Below are 15289 nucleotides of genomic sequence, written 5' to 3'. Positions count from 1 at the left end.
TAATATCAGTTTATAAGACCAAAATAAGAACATTAAAATTGTGAAACTTTAATTTGTTATATCTCCTAAACCAATACCGTCCCCCACTTGATTTTTGCGCGGAATCACTCAGAACAATCTCCTCTACAACATATCTAAATGGCAACAAAATCGGTGAGGTGTAACCTAAAATGCATATTTACCGAGGGAGGAAAAAAGATGAGGATTTGAAGTTTAACCGAAGCCCCTCTTAAGACGAGATCCTATTAACGATTGGGACGACCCTATCCCTCGCAACGCAGTGAACGTACCAACGACATGAAAACCGCTGGCCTATCTTGCAACTGATAGATACTGGCATGTCGCTAAACATATCGCAATGTTTATCAGAAAATCCGCAAACATTAATTAAGAGAAACGATAACGTCTCATGATGACCACTTAGAATTTTCTTCATGTTTATGTGCATGTATTGTATATACATATGCATATATATCGCGTATTTTTTTTAGGCTATTTTATTACTAATTAAATTGATATATTAAATGAATCAATATCACAAAAAATTCTAAAATTGCAGATCTATCAAATATTAATAGAAATATAAAAATATTTTTTAATATTTATTATAAAATTATAGAATTTTCACGATTTTTCTATTTTCTGCAGTACACAACGTATTATTTTATAAATTTATACGTTAAAATCCCAAAATTTTCCCGCTTTTATTATAGCAAATTACTGAAATATTAAAAAAGATATATAAGAATTTCCGAAGTTTCTATTTTTTTATTGCTTCTCTCTCTCTTTCTCTCTCTCTCTCTCTTTCTCTCTCTCTTTCTCTTTCTCTCTCTCTCTCTCTCTTTCTCTCTCTCTTCTACAAGTTCAACTAGCTGTGTAAACAATAGCTAACTCAAGCAATCAAGCAATCAGAAAATAGCATTAGTAGTTTTATTAAGAACTAGAACTAGTGTTAGTGGGCGGTATTTCGGCGAACGGTGTTTTGTTGGTCAGTAAAACGCGATTTTCGCAATCTGATAGTAACTTTCAGACGACGGCCGAACTACTTGAGCAGTACAAAAAAAATGGTCGAGACTGTGGCATAAAGCAGTCTGTAGAAATAGATCTGTGAATAAACTCATTGTCAGTACAGATATATCCATTCAAGAGAGCAATATACTATACATATGTATACTGATATATTCTGCAAGATAGGCGGAAGGTAAAAATTAGACTCTTATTTCTTCAAACGAGAAAGAATATATTTTTGCACGCTACACTTTGGAGTGGACCACACCAGAGTCGCAGAAACACATGATTTCGTCTCTTGCGAGCAGAAAGGGGGGGGGGGGGAGAGAGGGAGAGAGAAAGAGAATTCACCTTCTGCACAGGTAGTCTGTGACTTTCATTAACAACGTGTCGGCATAGTTGTGTGATTCTCGTTGGCATTTGTTATTCAATCATTCGCTATTATTGAAAAAAAAAGTCCGATATGACGTTTCTTCCAAAGCAGCGTATTTTTATTATTGAGCATTATTTTTCTTCTCGTTCCTACAGAATTGTTCGTGAACGATATAAAACCGAGTTTGCTGGTTTGCAAGCACCCAACAAGTTTTGACGTGAAGGTACAGTGATGAATTTATCTGATAACACAAACCGACTTTTGACGTCTGAAAAAATCTCGGAAATTCGCGAAAAAATTTAAAAAAAAAAACATAATTTATAATAAAATTTTATTTCCTGCATTTCCCGTATCGTTATTTCCAAAATTTTATACTTGGGTTGCGCTTTATTTGATACGTATTTAGGTCTGGTGACTTTGATAGCCAGGGAAGATGTTTAACTTTCTGTTCATGTTTTTCAAACCACGACTGGACATTTCTAACTATATGGATAGGAGCATTATCATTCTGGAAAATACCATCTCCTTCAGAAAACAATGTTTGAATCATTGAATAGACCTGATTGTTCAAAATGTCTTCATAGTCCTTGGCAGTCTACCATTTAGGGTGATAATAGGACTTGCAGAAAACTACGACATGGATGCCCGTGACGGAATAAGCAGTGTTTCCACACACATTATTTTGTCCTCTCTCTGTACATATCTTAAAAATATTAAAATTGATAAAGTTTTGAAGTAAGATAAACAAATAGATTTATCATAATGTATAAATAAATCCAGTAACTGTGAGTTTTAAAGCGTGGATATTTTTTTTTATTCAACTCAATATTATGCTTCAACAATGTTTTTAAATGTTTGCATATATTTTATGCACTCCTAGTGCATTAAAATGTGGAAGTTGATCTTATTAGAGCTGAGGTATCTGACACTATATGACCCGTCACTTATAATCACTTATAATCATTTGATTTTGCGATTGACCGTTCACGGAACTTGGAAATTGGAACGAGTAAAAATACGCGACTAACTAGCGACGGGAAATTCCTTAAACGGCACAAACTGTATTATCACTATTACGGTTTTTGTTTTTCTTAGGGTCGTTGTACTCGCAGATCAATCTCATCTTCGAAAACGAGGTAAAGGCGGCATGCGGTTAATTTTCTTGTATTGAATAACGGATACCCATCCGTGGTGCTATTTATCCTTTAGGATATCTGATATTTGGGATATTTTTCGTGCTTGATCTTTAGCGAATAGAGTATACACACATGTATGCATAAGAATATACACTACTGATTTGCGCGTGTATGTAGAAAAAGAAACGTGAGAAATCAAGGACGATTCGGATCGATTTCGCTCGATGGGGTGGAAACCCGAAGGGTTGCTATCCTGGGAGGCAACGTGTTAAATCCGGAGATAGCTATAGTTTACAAGGATGGAGATAATCGCTCAATTTCTGACAGCAACTACGAACGGTGGAGTAGCCTGACATTTAAGATGTTTGCATTTGACGAGTGAGCTCGATATTTTCTTCGCTCAAGAAAAATGGTATCTTATCAATTGTCGAACAAATACAAATTGAAATGCTACTTTTGGAAAAATAATATAAAATTCTTGTATATCCTGCACATTGTAATAAAATCCGTATTATAAATACTGCATACAAGTTTTGTTTAATTTAGGTATATAAAATGTGAAAAAATATTAAGATACGTAATTCTAAATATGCTTTTACACGTATCGCATATAGAATGTTTTAAATACGTGAAATAGTCGGTTATATAATTAAATAACTTTAATTATCAGCACTCAAAAAAATAATCTTGCAATAATAGCTAAAATTTTCTAGGTGTAAAAAATTAACTAAAACAGATAAATGATTAGCAACTGTTGTGATATTGCATATGTAATTACTTAATCAGTTTAGATGACAGAAACAGAATATATATCTGTATTGTTTGTGAACTTTAAAAAGAAAGTTTCTCTAAAGCGCCTATCTATATAAGATCAATCACGTGTTAGATCATGCAATGAATAACATTTAGCAATGGTACCTAAATTTTTCAGAAGCTATTGCTAGAACATTACTGCTATAAATTCTATATGTGACAAACAATGTTTTCACAGATACGAAAAATAGCGATACATTCTTGTTGCGATATCTAGAAATCTAACTACATCAGCGAAATATTTTTTTGAGTGAGTACAAAATACAAAATTCGTATAAAAAGTTTCCGAAAATTTTAAAAAAGTCAAAGACAAAGATTAAGTTATCCATCGCAATCAAAAATACGCAAAGAGCGATAAGTGTTCATATTTATTCATGAGTTTGAAAGATCTTCAATTCTCCGTGAGATTCTCCACGCATCTCCCGTCGGGCACTTTTAATGATACGCCCAAGCGAACGCTAGACGATCGTAACTCGCTCTGGCAGAAAAGTCTTTCATCGATAAGAGCTCACAACCTCGTCTCGATCTTCTTCTCGCTCGGTTGCCTTTCCGGGTGAGCTTCTCAACGAGGTTGTTATCGATCGACCGTGCGGTCTTTTGTCGTTCGCATCCAGTGAAATCTGCCTCGATGTAACCAACCTTTCGCCGAGTAAATGCGACAAAGCCGAGTGTGTAATCGCGCATCGCGATTAATAACGCAGCGCAGTAAATACGTTCTCGTCACGGTTTATCGGATTGTTCCGAATTATTGCTGATGGATCGGCATTAGTTTCCAAATTGAACTGATGATAAAATGAAGTGATCAGTGCACTGTGGCGACGATTTTATCACGGATTATTAGAAAGCATTAATATTTAAATAAGTAGTAACTTCCACAATTTATCCAATTTAAATTCAATTTAATAATATTAAATTGTCATCATAAAAGATGCGTGGTTTCTCTTCATTAAACTAAATAATATTCAATAAAAATTTCTATTTTTAATAAATTAAAGTTTTTATTAAATATAAAAGTTTTGTTTAATATAAAAATTCATTATTGGAAAATTATCGCATTGCTCCATTAACGTGAGCGATCTCATTTAATTCACTTAATCTTATAGCATACGGCTATTGCTAAAAAATAAATTCATCAAAAGAAAGTGAGTTTGCCTGCACTTTTTATATCCGAGTCTTCAATTTTAAACACGTACCAATTTTCGAAACCAAAAAGATGCATCGTAAATGGAGAGACACGAGAGAATAAGAACAAGGAGACAGGCAAGAGGGATGATGGCGGAGCAGAAGCGTTATCGAGCGATACCGACTCGCCCTCTCCCTATCTCTCTCTCTCGAGCTTTTGTTGTCCCTCCTTCTCCCACTCTCTTGTCGCCAGGCGTGGTGCCCTTTATCATCCTCTCTTTGTCTCGCCCATATTTTCCATCTATTCTTATAGCCTCATATGCTACACCAGTGAAAAAGAAACCGGAGTACACTGGAACCGGGAACCGGCCGATTCTTCCACCCGATTTTTCCGATTGTCCCGTGGCCACCCTGATCACCGCTCGTGTATCATCAACAGCTCAATGGAACATAACTCCCTAAACATGAGTAGCTTTGCAACAACTTTTTTTGCTCATATTGAAAAAGTACAAAAAAAAATGCTTTCCAAGTTCCGGATATTTTATAAACATAAAAGCTATCAGCATCGTTGTCTTTCTTAAGACGATTTTTTTACATTAAAATAAAAAAACCAATTATATTTAAATAAAATTATTAAATAAATTATTAAAGTTATTAATAATATTAAGGCTTCAATAATATATATCAAACTAAGAATGGGGAACAAATGAGCCTATGCTGATTGTTATTGCAAATGTATTTGACTTACAAGATAATCTCAACAAATGTTTCAGCCTTAGGTTTTCCCCTCAGTGTTGAGCAATATAAAATCTAAAATTCAGACATGTTCTTAATTTTACAATCAAATACATAATATATTTAATTAGGAAAAAAAATTGCACGCAATTTTTGTGACAAAGAGATGCAGCGCAAAATCATTGAGCGTTACATGTTTAGCGATAAGCGTTGTTATAATAGTAGTTAGATTCTTTACAATCATGAAATTAAGTCAGCAATACAGTCGTTTGTACTGAAATAAAGTTATACCGAATATAATGAAAGATAGAATTTGAAAAAAACCGGCAAAAAATGAAGTTATATACATACATACATTCTGCTACATGTGTGTTCAGTGTGCCAAGAAGAAAACCAATCAATGGAAGAGTCAAAGATCTTAAGTAAACCATGTTCAAAATTTACAATCTATGGCTAAATTGATAGATATATACAATAAATTAGGTCAATGGTTAAAATGATCGAGTAGTAGAGTAGAGTAATAGAGTAGAGGAACATAAATAACGAGCAATATGGAAAGATAAAGGAGGGGAAGGTAGATATTAGGTAGATATTAGGTAGAAGGTAGTATTCGAGGGTTTTTTTTCCTAATCAAGTACATTATGTATTAATATTTGATTGTAAAATTGAGAATGTGTCTGAATTTTAGATTTTATATCGCTCAACACTTGAGGAAAGCCTGTATGCTGAAACGTTTCTTGATATTATCTTGTAAGTCAAATACATTTGCAATAACAACTAGCATAAACTCATTTGCTCCCTGCATTCTTAGCTTGAATTATATTTAACTATCTTACTATAACTTAAGAAATTATTAAATTTATATGTAATCAAATTGTTAGCATTGCAAATTTTGGAAAATGAATGCAGTTATGAAAATGCTTGAAAGTTTTTAGGACGAGTTCGTTTTAGAATGAGAAATGCGAATATAGAAGTGTTTATAAATAACGGAAAATATTGATAAATCCTATTTTTGTATCAACTTTGTTAAATTTGATTAATAAAGACTGATTCTGAAAGTTAAATGGATTCATTGTTGCGGCTCATTGATCATAGCAAATATTAAAAAAGTTTTAACGCGGCATAGACGCGCGAGAATAATTATCGCTGGACGAGCCGGGGCTGTTAAATTACGTCGCATTGTGTCGGGGAAAGTGACGCTATCGATCGATACTAATTTGAGAAGTGAATTATGTCGAAATTTGCTTTTAGCTCATAAGTGAGGCGGCTGATGAAACTTTCAGATGTTGCGCCGAGGTCACTCTGTCGTCCTTTGATTCATTTATCCCTCGCGACTTGCCCTCGTTTTTCCTTTAAAATAAAGGAAAACGAACACGATTCTATGCAATCAAGATTGCTGATCCCGGAACGCCATTTGAAATTGTTTATAATCTTTCTCTCAAATTTATAAAAAAATAAGAACTTGCAAAATTTGTTTTGTAACTTTATAACGCTGCTAAATTAATATAATATAGCATTGATTAAAAGTTGCAAATTTTTTTTCCGGATTATTAAATTTGCGGAAATATCAAAAAATATTATAATGTTTTAATTTAACAATAACATTTTTGTATTATGTACTACATTAAATTTCAGCAACTTTTATACCCAGTTTGTCGAAAATATAATTTTACTGCACCAGTTTGCTACAATTACCCGTAGATTCTGGCTTTCGTAACTAAGTTTTGTTCTCTTCAAAGTGACTAATTAGAAAGCTTGCAAAGAATAGCGTGAGGGAAAGTTGTTTCGAGTTAGATACAATATTTCAGCTTTTAGACGTTTCTAACAGCTATTCAAATCATCTCTTTGATCGGTTTCTGCGCGCATTCCTCGCACCATCCACGTAGAAGTATAAATTGTCTTTTGTATATTTAAATAAGGAAATGCGTGGAATTTCAGTGATTAAATCATAAAACAGTAATATTAGTGAAATCTCCATCAAACAGAACAAGTTCTTATCTCTCGTAACTTCTGCGTGTTTAATGTGTGTACAATCTCGATTTTTCAACCGGCTGTAAAATTTTGCGTTACACGGCGGTGAAATTACGATACACACACATGTGGCCTGCATACCAATTACGTCAGTACATGGAAACATGTAAGCCAGGAGTGATATCGGTTCGACGAATCAAACGCAGAAGTAAAAAAAGATTGCCATGTTTGCGCGCGGATCGATAATGTATCGCCCGTGCGAGATATCATATTACGAAATTGTTTCTATTGCGACAAAATATTTATAACTATTTTAAACATACCACGTATTAAAATTTGACTAGAAATTAAATATAATTGATTTGACTAAATATCAAATTGTAACAAAGTATTTTGTTTATAGATTGAGCTGTTGACAGTTTTAACGACCGGAGATAACTTTTACCATTTTAATATAATAAATTGCCTCACCCTGTAAAATACTGTATTGATTAAATCACAGTTAACCCTATTTTTATTCATCGCGCCTCGCGACGCCTATTGGCAGCTCGGCGCTGTCTCTTTCTCCCCCTGCGTGTCTCCGCAAATCTATTTCAATCTGCGTTGCAAACTGAAACGGATCGCTCGCATCGATTCGCGCGCGCGACCACTCGCCGGCGAATGTCAAGAGACAATTGATTTCTCTCCCCTCCGTGAGCAATTACTGCAGTTCGTGCAGTGACCGTGCATAAGCGCTGTGCGACGTCACCGTCAATTGTTCCGACAATTTCGCCGGTCGTTACAATTCTTCGGTACTTTTATCGCTAGTCTTTATGGTCAATAGCCTGTAGTAACGTATGTATGAGATGTTATCATAAATATGGGCGTAACCGAGAATTGCTAGTACATCTATATCCATGATTTTTAAATTTGTCCTTTATTACCGGCAGGCCAATGAAGACGACTGCAATGTAATGAGAAAATAAAAGCGATACCTATTCTATTTTATATCTTTATATATGTATAAAAAGAAAAATATTTTTTAATATGCAAAAGTATAACAGCTACATTATCTTAAAAATGAAAGACGCAACTTAAGCACCAGTTTTATACTCAGCAAACACAAAACATTGCAGTAACATTGCGGCAATGTTGCAACATTATAGCAATATTGCAACATTACCACAATGTTGCTGGGTTTTTATTTCATAATGTTTTCCATTCTTTCTATAATTGCTTAACTTTTAATGTTAACCTGACAATCAAGTTGTAACAATAAACAATCTTTAATAAATATTAAAAATATGGCATAAATTCTTTTCTTTCAAATTTGCTTATTTCTTTATATATTTTTCTTGCAGTTTTACATTAAGACGAAAAAATTTGCAACAAAACGAACGCATTCAAAATATATTAGCGAGAATATATATTAGCGGATTCCAAATGCATATAAAATTATTTTGGTCAATATCCATGAAAGCTGTGGAAGTGCTAAATAAACCTGTAGAACGCCACTTGCACGGATATTTTTACGCTCGATTAAATCGAATAGCGCGCGACTGACACGCATACTGATCGTTTTTGTTTCGATCGGCGAATACGGGTTGCATATATACGGAAGAATTACGCGTTTTTCTCGATAATGTGCGGGTGGAACCATCGATCGTAAACGTCGAATAAAAGTGGAGTTTATCGGATATCCCCGATATAACCCAGATGTTCCAGCACGCGACCCAGATAGAAAGGTGAGTTTCCCACTGAAACGATGTTTTTCACGCTCCGATATATTTTTGATTTATAATATAACTGATCTGATTGAGAAATAACGTGCACAAGTTTTATGAATTAAACGAGCGCGGAACATTGAGTTTAACGAGCGGCCGAGTACAAAATCATTTCTATGACTTTGTTTTGTTTCATCGATACAAAAGTATAATTTATTATTACTCAATGCGAGTTTCACGAATGTTAAGCCATAATAAGTATCCAAGCAGTTGTCCGCGATCGAAAAAATATATATAAGTGGCTGTGAATCATGTAGATATAAATTTTCATATTATTAACAGCGGCATACAATAACGAGAGAATGGAATTCTGTTATATCTGACATCAGAGAGCTCGTATCAAACAGAAAGTTTCGAGATAAAAGCTCGAGTTATCAAAACCGACCTTTTTTTCTTTTTTTAGTACGAGAAAATATTTTCGGATACAAGTACTATGTTAAAATAGATATTGTAAATTGTATTGTAAATTGATTCTATGCAGTAATAACAATACTAAAGAATTTTTGTAAAAGACGATATTATGCATAAAAATTGTTACAATATTTTAAACGCAAGTTTTTTTAACTTACTTAAATTTAATATAATAATACACTTCGATATGTTTTTGAAATCAAAACGTAATAAATTCTAATCTTACAAACTCGATATTCTACGGGAACAGTTTTGTTACACAACAGCGATGGATGAGAATTATAATATTCTATATTTCCCCCCCCCCCCTCTTTTTCCCTCACCGTTCCTTTCTGCGTGCGTGCGTGTGTGTGCATCAAGGGCTAAAAAACTAACAAAGGGGATATTCTGTAAAATTTACATAGTAATAATACTTATAGCACTACTTATTACTACACTGTTCAAGTAATAAAAAAGAATTCTTGTTAGAAGTATCAGTTAGACAGACATACACAAATTAAAATTTTAGAAACAAATTTAAAGTTGTTATTAATATAATAAATTAGTTCAACAGTAAAAGAAAATATTATTGCGAAACAATATTACACACTTTATTAAAAAAATATTAATGTATTTCAGAAATCAATACAAAATTGTTGTGCATATGCATGTATTACTTAACACACACACATAAACAGGATAAAGTTTATTAGCTCGAAAAGTTATTAGAGTTTTTCATAAAATTTACGTAACTTAGTGCTCTGATATTCCCGTTTATTTAGAGCTCAACCTATTGTGTCGGCAAAGTCAGTCAAGTTTTCTACGTCCTCATAAATTCGTTCGATATCGATCGTGTCCGAGGCTGGGCTTAGTTATCGTGTATTCCATGCCTCAAGGTTGTTGCATAATTGACTGTAGTTTGCGTCTGGAAAATCTTTTCGTGAGTTGTGACACGCATTTTCTTTCATAATAAGTTGATAAAGATTTTGCGCTAAGAATAGATGTGAAAAAGTAAAAGTAATTTTTTATAAAAAAAATATAAATTTCGAAAAGCCAAAACTCACTTGTTACTAAACTTTTTTGACGATGATAAATGATGATAAGTATTAATATATGGACACTGTGCAAATGCCGTTTTGATATACCTATTGAAAGTCATCTTCTTATTAAGGAGAAGTGTATGCATATAAGTCCGCCAACGCGGTATTATCGTGTAATATGCATTTACAAGGCACAATGCTATACGCAAATGGCTTCTAGTCTAAAATATTAAAAGAATTTAATACCAAGAAATCTCCTTTGCTCTTTTCATTATAATATTTTCATATTGTCTGCACGTCAATGTTAAAACATAATGAATATATTATGCTATGAATATAATAATGCTATACGTTGCAACGTATAACATATATGTTGTGTGATAAAATTTCACTCAAATTTTCTATAGTTAACTATAGTTAACTATAGTTATTTTAAAAATTATAAATGTATCAGGCTCTGATGATTGTTAAAATCAATAAATTTGATAGGAGCGTAAAGAGCCAACAGCCAGATATTCGTGCGAAGGTTATCGTGTATTAATTTATAACCATTGAACAATACATTAAAGAACAAACGTTTCAGCCTGTCATCAGGCCTTTATCAATGTTATTACAAAATCCAATAAATACGCAACGCAAAAATTAAATACAAAAAACGAAGTAAAATTGACATAATAAACTGAAGAGTAGTTAAAACCACGTTAAACTGTAATAAAAAAGAGCCAAATGAGAAAATTCCCGTTACAAATTGAGCGCAAACAGAAAAAACAGAAAAAAGAAACAATTTTTACATACTTGTGTTAAACATAGTAGAAAGCTCGTCCACACAAGATGGAACGAGGTAGGAGAAAAAACTTAGAACCATATAATGTGATGGTTGAAACCTCAATGTACGTGATAGAATAACGATAAATTCAAGCGATGAAAGATTAGTGAGAGGGCGGTGGAGATGGGGGGGACGGAAAGAACAAGGAGTATGGAGGGGAGGGTATAAGTACCTAGGAGGGGAATACAGGAATTAATATATGAAAAGAAAAACGATACAATTATAACGGGGGAAACAAATTAATAATGGGGAGATAAGAGTCAGGTAACCGTTCTGTGTCATTTTGATTGTTCAAGCCTGCACGTTGTCTTTTTATAAACACTATTTCGGATATCAATCTCTTTCCATAAGAAGGTTCTCCGTCCAGAATTCTCACATTGTCCCAGTCAAAATCGTGAGAAAAATCCAATTTATGTTTGGATATAACAGAGGGGGAACAGCTCTTTTTTATGTCATTCTTGTGTTCTTTAATTCTAGTATTAAGCTGTCTTTTTGTCTGACCCACGTAAGTTTTCTCACAATCTCGACATGATATCATGTAAACAACCTGACAATGTGAAAATTTATTTAAACTGTCTTTCCCCGTCCGTATGAATTGTGTTAGATTGTTAGGAATTGAACATGATAATTTTAAATTGAAGCTTCTGGCTATGGAGTTAAAATCTTTATAAACCGAAGGAATGTAAGGAATGGTAAAAAAAGTCTTGAAGTCATTATTGTCATAAATATTGTTTGAACAATTACTAATTAAATTAAAGTCACTAGATTTTTTATGAATTAAAAACTTAAGCCTATTATGTATAGTCGAAAAAATAAAATTGATAGGAAAACAGTTATTAAGTAGGATATTGATTGCAATTGTAAAATTGTAAAATATAGTTATTTTGTATTAAATATTAATATAATTTGTAACAAGACGATGACATAAGTCTAAATGCAAAATGCAATTAAATAAATTATTTTGTTCGGAAGTAATGTAAATAGAATTTCGAAGATTTTCCGGTACCGTGTCATTTTATATTTGCATCTTGCTGAAATTTACAGCATTGTAAAATTGGACAAGTTTCGAAATAAACGGCTCGGATTTACTCGAGCGATTATTTCAAGCGCCATCAACTAAAAGTTGACATTTTTGCATTGATCAGCTCACATGTGATTGCGATCGCATAGAAATATAATATATCCATTTCATATCGATTGGCCTAAATATAACGAAATGGATAACAAGGTTCTATGCCACGTTGTATAAGTATAGCGCGATCGCATTGCTCCGAGTTCAGCGACTAAATTGTCGCCGCTGGGAGAAAAGCTTTCCAATGTCTCAAGGATATTTTCCATCGCCGATCGGCGCATGTCCTTCGACATTCTGCCATTTATTAATCATTCATTGGCGGTGTCAGAATAAACAGTGGCCCGATCAATATAAGCGACGGGTGTAAATACGAGAACATAACTTAGCGGGCAAAAGGGAGAATAATGAGGAGAAAGCATCAGATATCGCGCGATTAATCCCGTATTTATAACAGGGCGATTAGTGACTGTAACACGTGTGAAACGCATTATTTATATCACTTGCTTTAAAGGAGTTATTCTGCTATATTTACACAATTTTTGTTTTTGCAAAAAATTCCGTTTTTTTTTCTTAAACATATAAAATTGTATAGGCAAAGATTAGTTTTGTCATGTTTTGTGAACATTCGTAATAATCGTATATTGGAAAATTTATGTTGATAGCTTAGAGTTAACAGAACTGCGCTAGCGCGGTTAAAATAAAGCCGTGAAAGTTTGAGAACTATTTTCTCGGTAGACTTTGAAAGAATTTAAGCTTTTAATATGCATGTCGCTCTCGTCCTTGTAATGCAAGGTTTGTCGCTAGACGAGCTTGGCAAGAAAGCGGAATATCGAAAGAGGAAAAAAGAAAACGGACGAGAATCCATCGACCTGAGAGAACAGATGTGAGAAAAGATGGAAACGACAAGGCTACGGATTCGACAAAAAAAATATTGAACGCAAAAATAAGACAGATTACTAGAGTGACCCGCAAGGTAATTAAACGAAAGAAGAATCTTATTTTTCTGCTTGAAAAATAAGCATCACATCAAGTTTCGTATTTTCTAAGATCAGTGGCAATCTTGATTATTCGCATACAAAAATTATTTTTTATAACTAATCGATTATCGATTATATATTCTTATAAAAAGGACTTCAAAAATTATTAATTAGTAACAGTCTCGTGAAATATTAATCAAAAGATAACTATTTGCATAAACTACTTAAATAAATATTGTGGCGTTTGAATATTTAATAAATATAGACTAAATATCTTTGTTGCTTCTGATATAGCGAACACTGTGTGGCATGGTGCATCATTAGATAGAACAGAATATATATAATAGATGAATAATTAAGAATGTCAGATACAAGTGCTGCATTACGCGTTCTTTATCGACGGCAGCACAGTAATGTCGCTTCCTAAGTCAGTCATCTGTCTTCGTGTTGCCGCGGCCCTGGATGGCAGCTGCAACTCCAGATGAATTACAGTGGCGTGTGAACATTCATGAGATGAGAGACGGTATTGTCGGCACACTCAGGCACGAACAGATTCACATCCCGCGACAATGGTGCCTATATATATATTTATACGGCGCAAAATCGACCCACATCCAGACAGGCAACTTCAAGATTACACAGTTTGTTCATTATTAGTTATTCATCTCGCCTGTTCGTATTCATTTTTGTCACTTTCGCTTAAACAAGGCTAATATGCAATTATTGGCGAATAAAATATATTGTGCATTATGTAGATTTATTCGTATACCTTTCACTCAAAAAAATGATCTTGCAATAATAGCTAAAATTTTCTAGGTGTAAAAAATTAACTAAAACAGATAAATGATTAGCAACTGTTGTGATATTGCATATGTAATTACTTAATCAGTTTAGATGACAGAAACAGAATATATATCTGTATTGTTTGTGAACTTTAAAAAGAAAGTTTCTCTAAAGCGCCTATCTGTATAAGATCAATCACGTGTTAGATCATGCAATGAATAACATTTAGCAATGGTACCTAAATTTTTCAGAAGCTATTGCTAGAACATTACTGCTATAAATTCTATATGTGACAAACAATGTTTTCACAGATACGAAAAATAGCGATACATTCTTGTTGCGATATCTAGAAATCTAACTACATCAGCGAAATATTTTTTTGAGTGTTCGAGTCTTTAGAAACCCAATTAAAGTTAACTATATAAGATGTGACGTTAAAAGATATTTTAATTAAAATCAAACTGTGATAAAAATAAAGTTTTAAAATGTGATTAAAACACATTTTTGATAAAAATTAATTTCAAGTTCATCAAAAATTGTTAATTAAGCAAATTATTAAAATATAAAAATTTTGAATTTTGCTATTACGTACTTCGACGCGCAATCTCGAAGAAAATCTTTATTAGAATAAAGTTTTGAGCCAAATTATAATGTTAGCTAAACTAGTTGAGAGATCAAAATTTTTTGAAAAATAATTGGGTTATCAGTTTTACTTGCAAATAAGATAATATCTCATTTCTATTCAATAGCAAGTTAACTAGGTCTCCATTTCGCGACACAGGATAAATAGATAACTCTGCACAGTCAAATGCGATCTCATAATTTTTAATTTAGCATTAATTTGAACGCTGTTTCTACAGTCGGACGATTTCGCGAGATCTTCAAAAAGATCCAGAAACGGCGAATAATTGTTAAACAGGTGCATACTCAGCCATTTTATTATGTTTTGATAATTTTTGATTATTCTGATAATTTTAATAAAATTTTTAAATATAGAACGCTAAATGAGCGTATCAGTAGATTTTTTAAATATTTATAATGATTTATTTCATTGAACAAAGAATATAAAAGTTGAAATTATTTTACATTTAAATATCATTACCGGATAATATTTTATATATTTTTACCGACCAATTCTAGTTGTGTTAATATGACATAAAATTCATATTATTCATAAATTAAAAAAACAACTTTTTACTTTTTCTAATAATATTCACAAGTTTATGAAACGCACTTATAACATAATCTTAATTACTTAACTTTGATGCTTCGAATATTGA

General features: G+C 32.9%; 1 protein-coding gene and 1 long non-coding RNA gene across 4 annotated transcripts in view; both read right to left on the bottom strand.

The window, feature by feature from the left end:
• Positions 1–15289, bottom strand: part of brp (bruchpilot) — a 73003-nt gene that overhangs the window by 50538 nt on the left and 7176 nt on the right. The window lies entirely within an intron of this gene.
• On the bottom strand, positions 3272–14571 carry LOC136997118 (uncharacterized). Its single transcript, XR_010887947.1, has 2 exons — positions 10376–14571; positions 3272–10236 (listed from the first exon to the last, which is right to left on the bottom strand). It is a non-coding gene; the product is annotated as an uncharacterized lncRNA (long non-coding RNA).

Source organism: Linepithema humile, chromosome 1 (genome assembly GCF_040581485.1).
Source record: "Linepithema humile isolate Giens D197 chromosome 1, Lhum_UNIL_v1.0, whole genome shotgun sequence".
In the NCBI taxonomy this organism is placed as follows: Eukaryota; Metazoa; Arthropoda; class Insecta; order Hymenoptera; family Formicidae; genus Linepithema; species Linepithema humile.
Note: the sequence above shows the minus strand (reverse complement) of the source record. Positions and strands in the feature narration are given on the sequence as shown.